Source organism: Marmota monax, unplaced genomic scaffold (genome assembly GCF_021218885.2).
Source record: "Marmota monax isolate L192 unplaced genomic scaffold, Marmota_monax_Labrador192_F-V1.1 WCK01_AAM20220418_F8-fsc00151, whole genome shotgun sequence".
Taxonomy (NCBI): Eukaryota; Metazoa; Chordata; class Mammalia; order Rodentia; family Sciuridae; genus Marmota; species Marmota monax.
In genome coordinates, this window is record NW_026694226.1 from 119182 (window position 1) to 130893 (window position 11712).

Here is an 11712-nt window from a genome sequence, read left to right on the forward strand (position 1 = left end):
TGTTCTCAAATTTCCTTCCTCTAGAATGTCTTAAAATTCACTGAAGTACTAATCATTTGAAAATACTAATAGTGAAAAGTGTATGTGGTTAATAGATTAAAATCCAGACCCCTCCCCTGGCAAGATGAGTAACTTTGGCAAGATATTTTACCCTTGTGTTCTAATTCTCTCATCTGGAATATGAGGGTGATAACCATGCTTCCTCAGAATGTTTTGAGGATAAAATTAGTTAAAACATATAAAGTACTAAAAGGATGCCTTACATACAGAAGTGTTCAATAAAGGCAACTTAAATTTTACACAAAGGTTAACTCTGTAACTTTACCTAATAGCTTACTCCTTTGCTCTACTACCTTTAAACTCATTTATTCATATACATACATGGTATATTTGTTGTTTTACCTCTGATTCTATTAATCTACAAAGGAGGAGGATAATTTTATTGAATGGCTAATTTCCAATTGTAATCAAAATTTAAAATTAAATTCCCTCTATCTTTTAGTGGTTTCTTCCTTTGTTAATTCATTACACAGAGAAAAAAATGTTCAGCCCCAAGTCTGCAGAGAAGTTCTTCCAGAGGTGAGTCCATATACACACCTTGACTGTCACCTTTTGACTTCACCTGAAAACAGTGTAGTGCTGATCAGTTGTGTCATGAACAACAGTTCAAATATTTATAGTCAGAAACAACCACTGTACTCCAGTAAGTATTCTGTATACTTTTGGACTTTCCTAAAGTCTCCTCCAAAAAATGCAACAGCCCTGAAAAAGAATCAGGTCAAATAAAGAACAGTTAAGAAAACTAAATATGTTAAATTGATAAAGAAAACATAAGACATGTGAACTGTCACCATGTATGTACAGGCTGCCACTCAACTGGAAAAGTAATCTATTTCAGCCACAGAGAGCTGAATAAACACCTTAGAACAACAACAACAACAAAAAAAATGTAGTCCAAATTAGAACTACCTTTTAAAAAAAATAGGCTGCTTCCATGTGTATACTATGTGTATCCTTAAAATAAACCCCAAATGGTGGTTATCAAAGATGCCAAAGATAAAATAGAAACAATACACAAAAGTCGGAACACTCAGATGTACACTAAATTCCTTGCAATTCCAAAATCCACCCAACTGCTAAAGGAGGCATGAATATTAACATTTATAATCCATGACATCCAGAAGTCTGAAGTATAGTGAGAAACTAAAGACTTATACAAGGGCAATTATAATAACATGTTTGGAATAACTAAGGTATTACAAATGCAATGTACTGAAATTTTAGAAAACTTTTCTTTTACCTAATCCAGAGGCTTCAGAGGAATTTCTAATATAAGCAGCTCTGAAAGTAAAGTTAAAGTTAGAAATGGAAATAGTAGGAAGTTAGAGCATGTCAATATGAAAGAGTATGACCACAGATGCAGTGCAGGAAATAAAATGAGAATGAATGAGGAACAGAGGACAGTTCAAATTGATTTGCGTAGGATGGCTGTGGGAGATGGGCCTGGAAAAGCTGTCTGTAGTTACATCATGCAAGCACTGAAATGTTGGTCCTTTGGTGCTAGATCATGGTGGTCATCAAAGTGTTACTAACATAGTAGGGGAGATATGCTGCCATAGGAGTTTCTGAAGACAGGTATATTGTGGGTATATAATTGTGAGATAGAAGGCTAGAGGGAGGGGGTTCTCTAAAACTTCTAGACTGGAATAATGCTGATACTAACAAAATAAGTGCAGGTTAAAAAAAGGAAAGAAGGAGACTTAGAAAGTTCAGGAGAGACCACAGGGTGTCAGAGATGTCTGCAGCAAAATAAAGGGAGCTATCTAGCAGACAACTGGAAATGTCCAGAGAGGCCTAGAGCTTAGGGAAGGTCAGAGCTGAGGACCATGACTTGGAAGTTATTCCTACCAGAAGAAAATGAAGGTCAAGCATTGAGGAATTTCACAATCAACAAAATAAAGACAGAAGAAAAACCAAAAACAGAAATTTAGAAACAGATACTCCAGTGAAATGAGAACAGCCAGAGAGGACCAGAAGCAAACAGAAGCCAAACGAGGAATTCAAGGAGCAGCAAGTTCCAGCTTTGCCAAAAGCTGCTGATAATTTAAAGCAAATGAAGATCTGGAAGCCAGGAGATCTAGGATTATTAAATGCTAATAATTATTATATTTTATAAATAAAAAATTCATCTTTTCAAATCAAATTGTTTTCATACTAGATTATTATTTTTTCCTTCAAGAAAAAACAAATTGATTTTTTTATTTGAGAATATTCTGATCCCAAGGATAAATTTATGCCGTTAAACATTCTCAATTTGATCATATTGGCCAATATCTAGTGCCATTCTACTCAGAGGCAAATTAAAATGTAGAGGGATTTTTTTGTTGTTGTTATAAAGACTGACAGAAAACTATTGGCATATGGAGGTCAAAGGCCATTGTTAAGGACCCAATGTGACAATTATTTGCTTCTATCTCTCTCTTAGAGTGGGCTTCTGTAAAATGGGAAAAAGAATATACATTTCATTGGGCTATTGTAAGTTTTTAATGAGCCAAGGTATGAAAAGCTCTAGTCACAGGGATGACACTCTTTCCTTCCTTCCTTCTTTCTATAAATGTTCAGTAGTACCATGTCCCGGGCTCTGCATTAAGCAATGAAGAGCACAACAGTCTTGGCCCTTGATTAACTTCAGACAAGACAGAAGCTTCATCATGTGGTGGTTAAGTTAGACACTTTTAGATTTCTAAAGGTATATTCCAATATATGCCTGAGCTCCAAATGTCTCTCATTTTCAGAGTCAATTTTTAGTGATATTGTATAAAAAGGATCTTCTTACTAGTTTTGATTTCATTCTTCCCACCAACCAAATTTCATATTTTGCCATCCTACCCGCTCCTCAAGGTTATGCTATTAATAGATGGTGGCTTTTGAAGGTATGTCATAGGCAGTTGATAAATCATTGCTTCAAACTATGTAAAGCCCTGAACAGTGAAACACTGCTCTTGGGAACCCACAGTGCCAGGATGCCCTGGGAACACTCATTTGCAAGGTGATTCCTGCTGATGGGTGAAATTCTGTGTTTGCCATGGAACTCACTAGTTCAAGAGGCCTTGATTTCAAAACGTCGTCACCCAGAGGGAGGAGGTGGGCATAACTTGCCAAGCCTCATATAGCTTGCTTTTCCTATCTTTATCCTATTTTCCTCAAGAAGCCTGTCACACTGAAACCCTTTGGTGTTCCTACCTATAAAAATAAAAGGTAGGCTCTTTTTCTTTGTTAGACCCAGGCTCCATCAGAGCTGATCACCCACTGTGCCCCCCGCTTTCAATTAATAAATGAGTTTTTATTTTATTTCTACAATTTTGATTAATTTTTCTCAGCTTGTTTACATCCCTCCTGTTCAGTTTACTGATCCCTTGCTGTGCAGGAGGCAGGGAGAGAGGTAAGTAGGTCATGAGGATGTAGCCCTCAGAAATGGGATTAGTGCTCTTATAAAGGGGGTTCCTGAGAGTTCTCTTACCCTCTTTCTACCACTTGAAGATGTAGAAACCTGCAGTCTGTGCCCTGGAATAGAACTCTCAACACCAGTCAACCATGCCAGTATTCTGATTTCAGATTTCCCAGCTCTAGAACTATGAGAATAAATTTCTGTTGTTTATAAACCACACAATCTTTGACAATTTGTTATAGCAACCGGACCTTTAAGGATAATTACGGATTCCCAGTCTCTCTGCTCTGGTTTGAGATGTGACCCTTTGCCCCCCTATCCCTGCCACACACACACACACACACACACACACACACACTCCTGCCATAATGTGCTACTATCTACCATCCTCACCAAATGTCAAACCAATCCTTAACTCCCTACAACTTCACCCCACCCTCACCCCATCTAATCTTGGACTTTAAATCTTCAAATTGTGTGCTAAATTATAAACATTTTCTCTTTATAAGTTAGCTGCCTCAGGTATTTCATTATAGTAATGTAAAGCTCACTAATAATGATTCTTCAGCCAACAGCTTTAATCAAAATATGATTAGGAATCAAGACTAAGTAATAACACATGTCATCATATTATTAGGGGAGAAAGTAGAAAATGCTTTTTATAAAACACCAGCATTTTACACAGATCTTTATTTAAACAAATGTTTCACTTGGGTTCACCACTACTACTAAATATTTTCAACTGAAAGTCGTTGTTTTAATGCCAAGCATTACCAAAAATTAGTCACTGGTTTCTATAATTAAACCACAGATATTTTGTGAAACAATCCAAACTGCACAGAACCATTAACAGAAAAATCTTTATACCAGCATCTTATAGCTGTCAATCAAATGTCCTGTTGGGTTTTCTTGAACTCCTTAGGAATTTCAATGAATATTAATGAAAACATTTACAAGAAAGTTTTGGTATTAGGTCAGGAAAATCATTTCTAACAATATTTGCATCATTTATCAAAACTGAGATTTGTGAATATGTTGAAAGTGTCTCTAGTGCATCCAAGTAAAAATTAGTCCAACTTGTCTAGCTGCACTAGTTTTATTATAGTTAAGTTCAATTTGTTTAACGTGTTTTTTTCCAGTATTCTTGATTATTTCATATATAAATGCACATTTTTTCTAGTATTCTCAATTATTTCATATATAAATGCACATATCACCCTACATAATTACTAATTGTCAAATATGTTTGGTAAATGTGATTTATTCTTCTAAACAATGGCCTATATTAGGCTATTCTATCATACTGAGATATAAACTGCTGAATATCCCACGTAGGTAGATTAGGCTCCTAGGTTCACCATACAAGACAACAATTAAAAAATGCTTTTTCCTACAAGTTTAAAAAGAAAAGAACCTATTACTCACCAAGAATTACTGAGCAGTTGTCTTCTAACACATTTCCTAATCACTTTGATCCAAACAGTTTTAAGAAAGCCTGTGACAAACCAGGTTGACCTCTCAGGGGAAGTCTGTTTAGTGGTTTATTATGCAATTCAACACTATTATGTCATCTAATGGGAGACTTGAGATTTCAAAGAGTTTCTGAAAATCTGGTCAGAATAAGCCAGTGATCCTTATAGCACCCTAAAAGCTTTCAGGCCAAATATTTAATAGCCCAAACCAGCAAACATGTTTTGAGTTATTTTTAGGCAAGTGCTATTTCACTACCTCAATCTTTACAATCAATATGTAAAAGTGGTTATTATTTTCTTTTTTTATAGATGAGAAACCAAAATTTAAAGACATTTAGCAACTTACCCTTAATGCTCAAGTGGCAAAGCCGAGATCAGAACCCAGACGGGCCAGACTTCTGAGCTCCTGCTTTTACCTCTGCCCTGTCCAGTAAGCTGGCTTCCAAGATGAATGGTCTCTTCACTCAAAGACCATGAAGCCTAGGAAGAGAGATAGGATGCTTACTCAGAGAATTATGATAGAAAGTAAAACAGAGTAAGAGCATCCAAGATCAAGTTACAAGGCAGTTCAGATGAACACAGATTACATCCAGATGTGGGAACCAGGAGAGGGCTTCTTCCTTGAGATGAGCTGGGGGAAAAGGGGCCAAAATAGTAAAAGACTGCAGTTAGTGATTGCTGCATGCCTTTCTATTTGTCAGGCACAGTCTATGACACTTGACAGTGTTTTCTTCTTTGGTGTTCAGGATACAACTACAAGCTCTATCTCCATGCTGAATAAGACAAAGTCAACCAGTTTATGAAGTGATATTTAAATTCACAGCCACTGAATGTAGTTTTTTTTTTCTATTTCTTAGCCATTTTAATTGGGTTTCTATTTGATTTGTATAGACACCTTTTGCTAATTTTTCAGCCCAAAGAGAGTACTTTTCTAATTCACACAAATGGGCCTTAATGGCAACTATCTTGTCCTCAGGGAAGTCTGTATAGCATTTTCTATCATATTCAGAGTTGAAGGCAGAAGAGACTCAGTTTGTTCCTTTTTTATTTCCTTCTCTTCCCCTTTTCCTGCATTTCTGCCTCCCTCACTCCTTCATTCTTTCTATAATAAGATTCCGGTGCTACTGTGTGCTGGGCACTGCACTAAGTGATGAAGAACACAACAATCTGGCCTTGTTTAGCTTTATACAAGGCAGAAGTTGTACTGTGTAGTGGCTAAAGCCAGACAGACCGCCTGGGTGCTGTCTCCCAGGATAGCCACTTACTAGCTGCTATGGTTTTAATAAGATTTGTCCCTCTGCAAACTCTTGTTGAGGTTTGGTCCCACCACAAAATGGTCTTCAAATGTAGTAGGGCCTCTGAGAGGCATTTTGGGTCATGGGGACATCACCTTCATAATGGATTAATACTTATCTCAGAAGAGTGGCTTAGGTCAGAGGGGACTGTATTAGTTGCTGTGGCAATGGGTTGTTACAAGGCCTGCGCTTAGCCTCCTTTGTATGCACCAACTTCCAACTCCATATTTCTGCCATACTGTAACACCACCAGGAAGCACTCTCCAGACAAGAGTACCATACTGTTTGGACTTCCCAGTATTGTGAACCAAATTAATCTTTTTCTTTATCCTGTATATCATCCAGTATCAGGATTTCTATTATAACAATACAAAATGGACTATGACATGAGCTGTTCCACAGACACAAGTCACTTAACTGTGCCTAAATTCCTCTTCTGCAAACATGGATATGGACAGACCTACCTCAAAGGGGGTTTGCGTGCTACCAGAAAGCAGAAACACCATGTCTAGAATATGGCAAGCATTCTAGAGATCGTAAGTTACCATATTCTTGGGCTTCTGGGTATGAGTGGGTCTATTCACAGTGTCTAAGAATTGAGAGCTTAACCTCCTCTCTCAAAAAGTAGAAATCAATTTAGTGGCCAAGATAATCTTCAAAGAAGGAGCAAACTCCCTGGGAGCAGGGAGAAAACCTTCAATTACTTGTTTGTACATGGTCGCCCTCAATGAACAAACATGGTCGCCCTCAATGAACAAAAGGTTGGGGTGGATACATAGGTTCCTAAGACAAGGGACCCTTCTCAAATTTGCATTTTGGCAGACCATACAAACATTCTTCAAACAACTACTGAATTATTTTCAGGTAATTTGGGATGTATCCCTCTCTCATTGAGAAAAGAAAAAAATGAAAAACCAAAAACCAAATGGAATAGGAGGATTAACCTGAATGACTAGATGTTAATTTCTTAAGAGTGGAACTCCAATCTCATTCATCTTGGTAATTCCACTAGGATGTTTGGGCTGATGATGATTTTACAGGCTCAAAATAGCTGGTCTATGTTTTAGCTATTTCCACTTTCTTTATTCCAAACAAGAGGATTTCCGGGTAGATACTAGTAATCCAATTTTATGACTAAGGAAAAAATAAAGCCCAGATTATTAAATAAATTACTCACTCTTTCACAAGTGCAGAAATCAGCTCAAATTCTGGGCCTGATTCTACAATTAATTCCCTTCTCCCCTGTGAACTTCTCAAAAACATTTGGTGAAGGAATATAAAATTAAAAGTAAATTCAGGAGACACATTTTTTATTTCAGCTAAGTGATCCAGGAATATAACTGGACTAGGGACATTTCTTTAGTTCACTCTGTGCTCCTTCCCTCTAGAAGGACTCAAGGTCAAAAATGTAAGCCAAATATCATAAAAGACTAAGTATATATCTAGAAATAAACCAAGCATTTACAGAAAGATTCACAAACTTGGGTATTGGAAACTAGTGTTAAATTTCAGAGCATTTAACCATCATCAAAAGTCCTTGGGAGAAAAGAGCAGCATGTAACTAGACACTGTTATGGTGAATTTTTGCAAAAAGTAGTTTCTGACTTTATGATTTGTTACCCAATATACTGAGTTGACTGCTGTTATAATCTTACTTTCACTGAAATCCTTCAGTTGCCCTCTCACTTAGATTGATTTAAATGTAATGTGTTCAGAAGCAGAAAGTGGAGCTAGGATTGCTTCATCAGGACTAAATATGAGTCACCTTATTCAACCCTCATCTGCCCTGCCCTCTGCAGCCCCCACCCAATTCTGATTTTTCAGCCACACTGGACCAAATGAGCATTTAGTACTTGTGGTTCAAATGACACAGCACATTCAAGCTAACCTGTGTGCTGAAAGTTTGCAACCTTCAGAGCTCTGACTGGGTTTAACCATAAAGCCTGTAGTCGCCAAGAAAGGGCATTTGTGCCCATGACTTCCTCTTGCCCAGTCTTTTTTCACGACGCGTTTATCATTGCCTGCTATTTTTATTCATCTGCTTCGTCTCTTTTTGGACCAGAGAAAGGAGGAGTACATGAAGTACTAGCTTTCCTATTGCCTCTAAACAGCCTCGCTTAATGCAACCCAGTCCTACTTCTCTAGGAATGAGGGTCAAAGAAATACTTCTAGAAACACTATCCCTAATTTCCTCTCCTGTGTGTATTTGTGTTTGTGTTTTAATTTCTCTGGGATGGAACCACAAAATTCCCTTCCCTGGCTGTAGAGAGAAAGTGGCCTTGGGCAAAACCGCCCTTCTCAAGGCAGTGGGCAATCCTACCTGAGCGCGCAAGTGGAAGAGAAAAAGGATGGAGAGGGCAGCTGCACTGCAGCATCTGCTGAGGAAGGAGGCAGTTAGCACGTGAGCAGGCTCCAGGGCTTCCAGCCTCTCAAGCAACCTGGTTGGGCCTGGCGCCCCAAGCGTGGCGCAGTGGCCCAGAAAACCAAGCATACACAGGAGAGAAGCAAGCCCTTCTTGGCCCCTGCCAAGTCAGTACAGCCCTTCTGCTCAGCCACAGGCCTCGCCCGCATCCACCTTTCCATCTGCCTCCACCTCCGCCATGCTTTCAGCATACCGCAACTGAAGCCCCCTGGCATTTAGTCCCTTCCTCCCAGCTCTCCGAGCCCAGATCATCTGCTACAAGAGTAGCCAGCCGCTCCCTACACGCATTCTCACTACCTGTCTCGACCTACTGCAGCTACGACACCACCCCAAGGTGCTCAGGGGCCCAGGGGCGAGATGCTGGGGAAGCGCGCACAAGGGACACGCCTGACAGGAACCAGATCCCAGAGTCCCGTGGGCCAAGGAGATTGGGCAGTCCCTCGCGGGTCAAGTCTGTCCGAAAACAGAGAGCGCGGGCAGCTCCTGGCCCAAACCACCCAGGGCTATCCCTCCCGGGACCCCGCAGGCCCACCACCCCGACGTGCTCGCCCCCTGCCACTCCCGCTCCGCGCTCCGTGCGCCCGGCGGACCACAGTTCTTCGGCCGCGGCAGCTTCAGGGGTTTTTGCCTATATAAGGGCTCACTGGCAAACTGTGCGTTGGCGCGTTTGTCACAAGCTGGCCATTATTTGTACACACGCGTGCGGCTCCCTGGGCAGCTCCAGTTGCAGACAGACGCACGCTGCCTTCCTCTCCGCCAGAGCCTCCTCCTTTTCTTCCTCCTCCTCCTCCTCCCTTCTTCCCGGAGTGTACTTACTTTATCTGATCTCTGGCACAGGGTGGGCGCTGCAGCTCTGGGTCCTCCCCCACCCAGTCGCAGCCGGTTCGCCTCGCTGTCACCCGGTGAATGGAATTATTTATTTATTTATGTCCCCTGACGTGTCCTCGCTTGCAGCAGCCGGAGGAGGAGGGGGGCAGCGGGCAGGGGAGGCGCGCTGCTGAACGCCCTTGTGGGTGCCAGGGAGCGCGCGCCGGGGCTGGGGATGGGGGGGAGGGTCCGGGGGAGGTTGTGTCAGAGGACCGCCGGGAGCAGGGTGGGGTGCAGCTGGGGCGGGGGGGGGGGGCACCGCCCGGTGACGGGACTGAGCATGCTCCAAGCCGCTGTCAACGCTACAGACCCTTTCTTTCTCTATGGCTTGAGTAACTCCACTTCGGATTTTAGTTGTGACCAAGTGAGATCTTTTGTTCCTGATCAGCCCTCTAGTGCTTTAGGCGAAGGACTTTTGGGCTTAACCTGTGAGACAGGTGTGGTAGGTCTGTTTAGATACCCCCAAGGAAGTGTGCAACCTATTGGAGAGCAACGTGTGCAAAGGAGACATGAAGAATGAGAGAAATTAGAAGATCCTCATTGTGAACTCAGAGGGAAAGGGTTGAGCGGTTAATTTAGTTAAGGATTTTTTTTGGGGGGGAAGCAGGTGACAGGTGTGGGGATGTCAGTTTGGGCAACAAAGTTGACCAACCAATCCCCTCCAAGGGGAAAATAAAGTTTATACTATTGGAGAAGGAGTACAGAAAACTGTAATATTGAAAATAGGAAGATATGAAACAACAAAAAAAGATTCATTTGTAAATGATTGCTTTTCGATTTAATTTATTAAATGATTTAATGCTTCGAAAGAGGAATTAGTTATTTGACAATGAACAACATTAGTTATGATGGCAATTCTACAGTCCTTAGTTTAATTCCTTCCTCTGTCCAAAATACACTTCTCGAAGAAGTTGTAAAGAGGAAGGACTGGAAATCAACATTTAGGCTACTCCAGAGACTGGGTTCCTTTGATACTTTCAAGTTGAATTGCTACCTAGAGTAAAAGAAAATGCCCAGAATAATAAACATATACTTGGATTTAAAAACTTGTATTGCAATTTTCTGCCAATTTAACTCACTTCCCCCACCCTGATTTCACAATGATCTTATTAGATCTATTCTATGATTGTTCACATTTTACACATTTGGAAACCACAGGTGAAATCACTTGAGTAAATTTACACTGTCTTACCATTGCCACAGCTAGTCTGTAGGCATGAACAAAACTTGAATTCTATTTTCTACAACTTCAAAATAGAAATAATATCAACTTGTCATTGTTTTTATAAGATTTAAGATGATATGTGAGTGGCTAGAACATAATGTGAAAGGAGTAAATGGTAGCTATTAATAAGTTCAAAATGTTTGGGAGTAAGTGATAGCTTTAAAACTAAAAAGCAAAGGCAGGAATTTCTAGAATGGACTTAAATTGCTTTAGATTAAAAATACACAAATTGATGTTTTCATATAAGCAGGTTAGGTATGTGATGGAATGTCTAATAGTGATTATAAACCCTTCATTACAATTGCAAAATAAAAAAGAAGAATAATAATCTTTGAAAAGAAAACATAAAGGCAATTTCCAAGTCATGTACTTGAGTGTTTGCTGTTGATATTTGTCCTACTCATTCCTCACTTTTCTTTCTTTTCAAAGAGGAGGAAGAAGAAGAAAAAACATATACTTCCTGAATCTCACCCTGTTCTCCCTTTTCCTTTTCTATGTTTTTTTCTTTTTTGTCTTGTTCTGAACAGTCCCTGTTTGGGGCCTACTTAACCATTGCCAATTCCCAAACATCACTTCTCATCATATTTTATTATAACCTTAGGAAGTTTTCATTTTAAGTGTTGTTTTCCCAATAATTAAAACTCTGGATCTAATTTACCTACTGCCCTAGAGTTGGCATTTTGGGACTCATTTCTAAATTGCCTTTTGCTATAGCTAAGTATGTTATGCAAATTTGGTTGGATTAGAAAGGAATCTGAAAGGAGTATTACCTAGGAATAAATCCAGTCAATTAATCCTATGACTTGTAGTTTAATATTGTACAGAAATAGCAATGGAAAAAATTTAGTGAAAAAGTAATTTTCAGAATTTGGAATGCTCTGGTAAAATTCCCCCCTTGGTTTCTGTTCAAAAGGTAAAATAGTGAGAAAAACAAAGAACAGCAATAAACTTAATATTCTGGCAACTCATATTCCACAAATAAA

The 11712-nt window shown here is 39.8% G+C and overlaps 1 long non-coding RNA gene across 2 annotated transcripts in view; it reads right to left on the reverse strand.

Moving 5' to 3' along the window:
- The window catches only part of LOC124108333 (uncharacterized), a 103451-nt gene extending 93824 nt beyond the window's left edge, over positions 1–9627 (reverse strand). Inside the window, exons 1-2 of one of the 2 annotated variants that reach the window (XR_009228806.1) lie at positions 9454–9627; positions 5267–5400 (exon numbers count right to left, since the gene is read on the reverse strand). This is a non-coding gene — a long non-coding RNA (uncharacterized LOC124108333). The remainder of the gene's footprint in view (positions 1–5266; positions 5401–9453) is intronic. The other variant, XR_006856646.2, reaches the window with a different exon arrangement.
- Positions 9628–11712: the final 2085 nt, after the last annotated feature.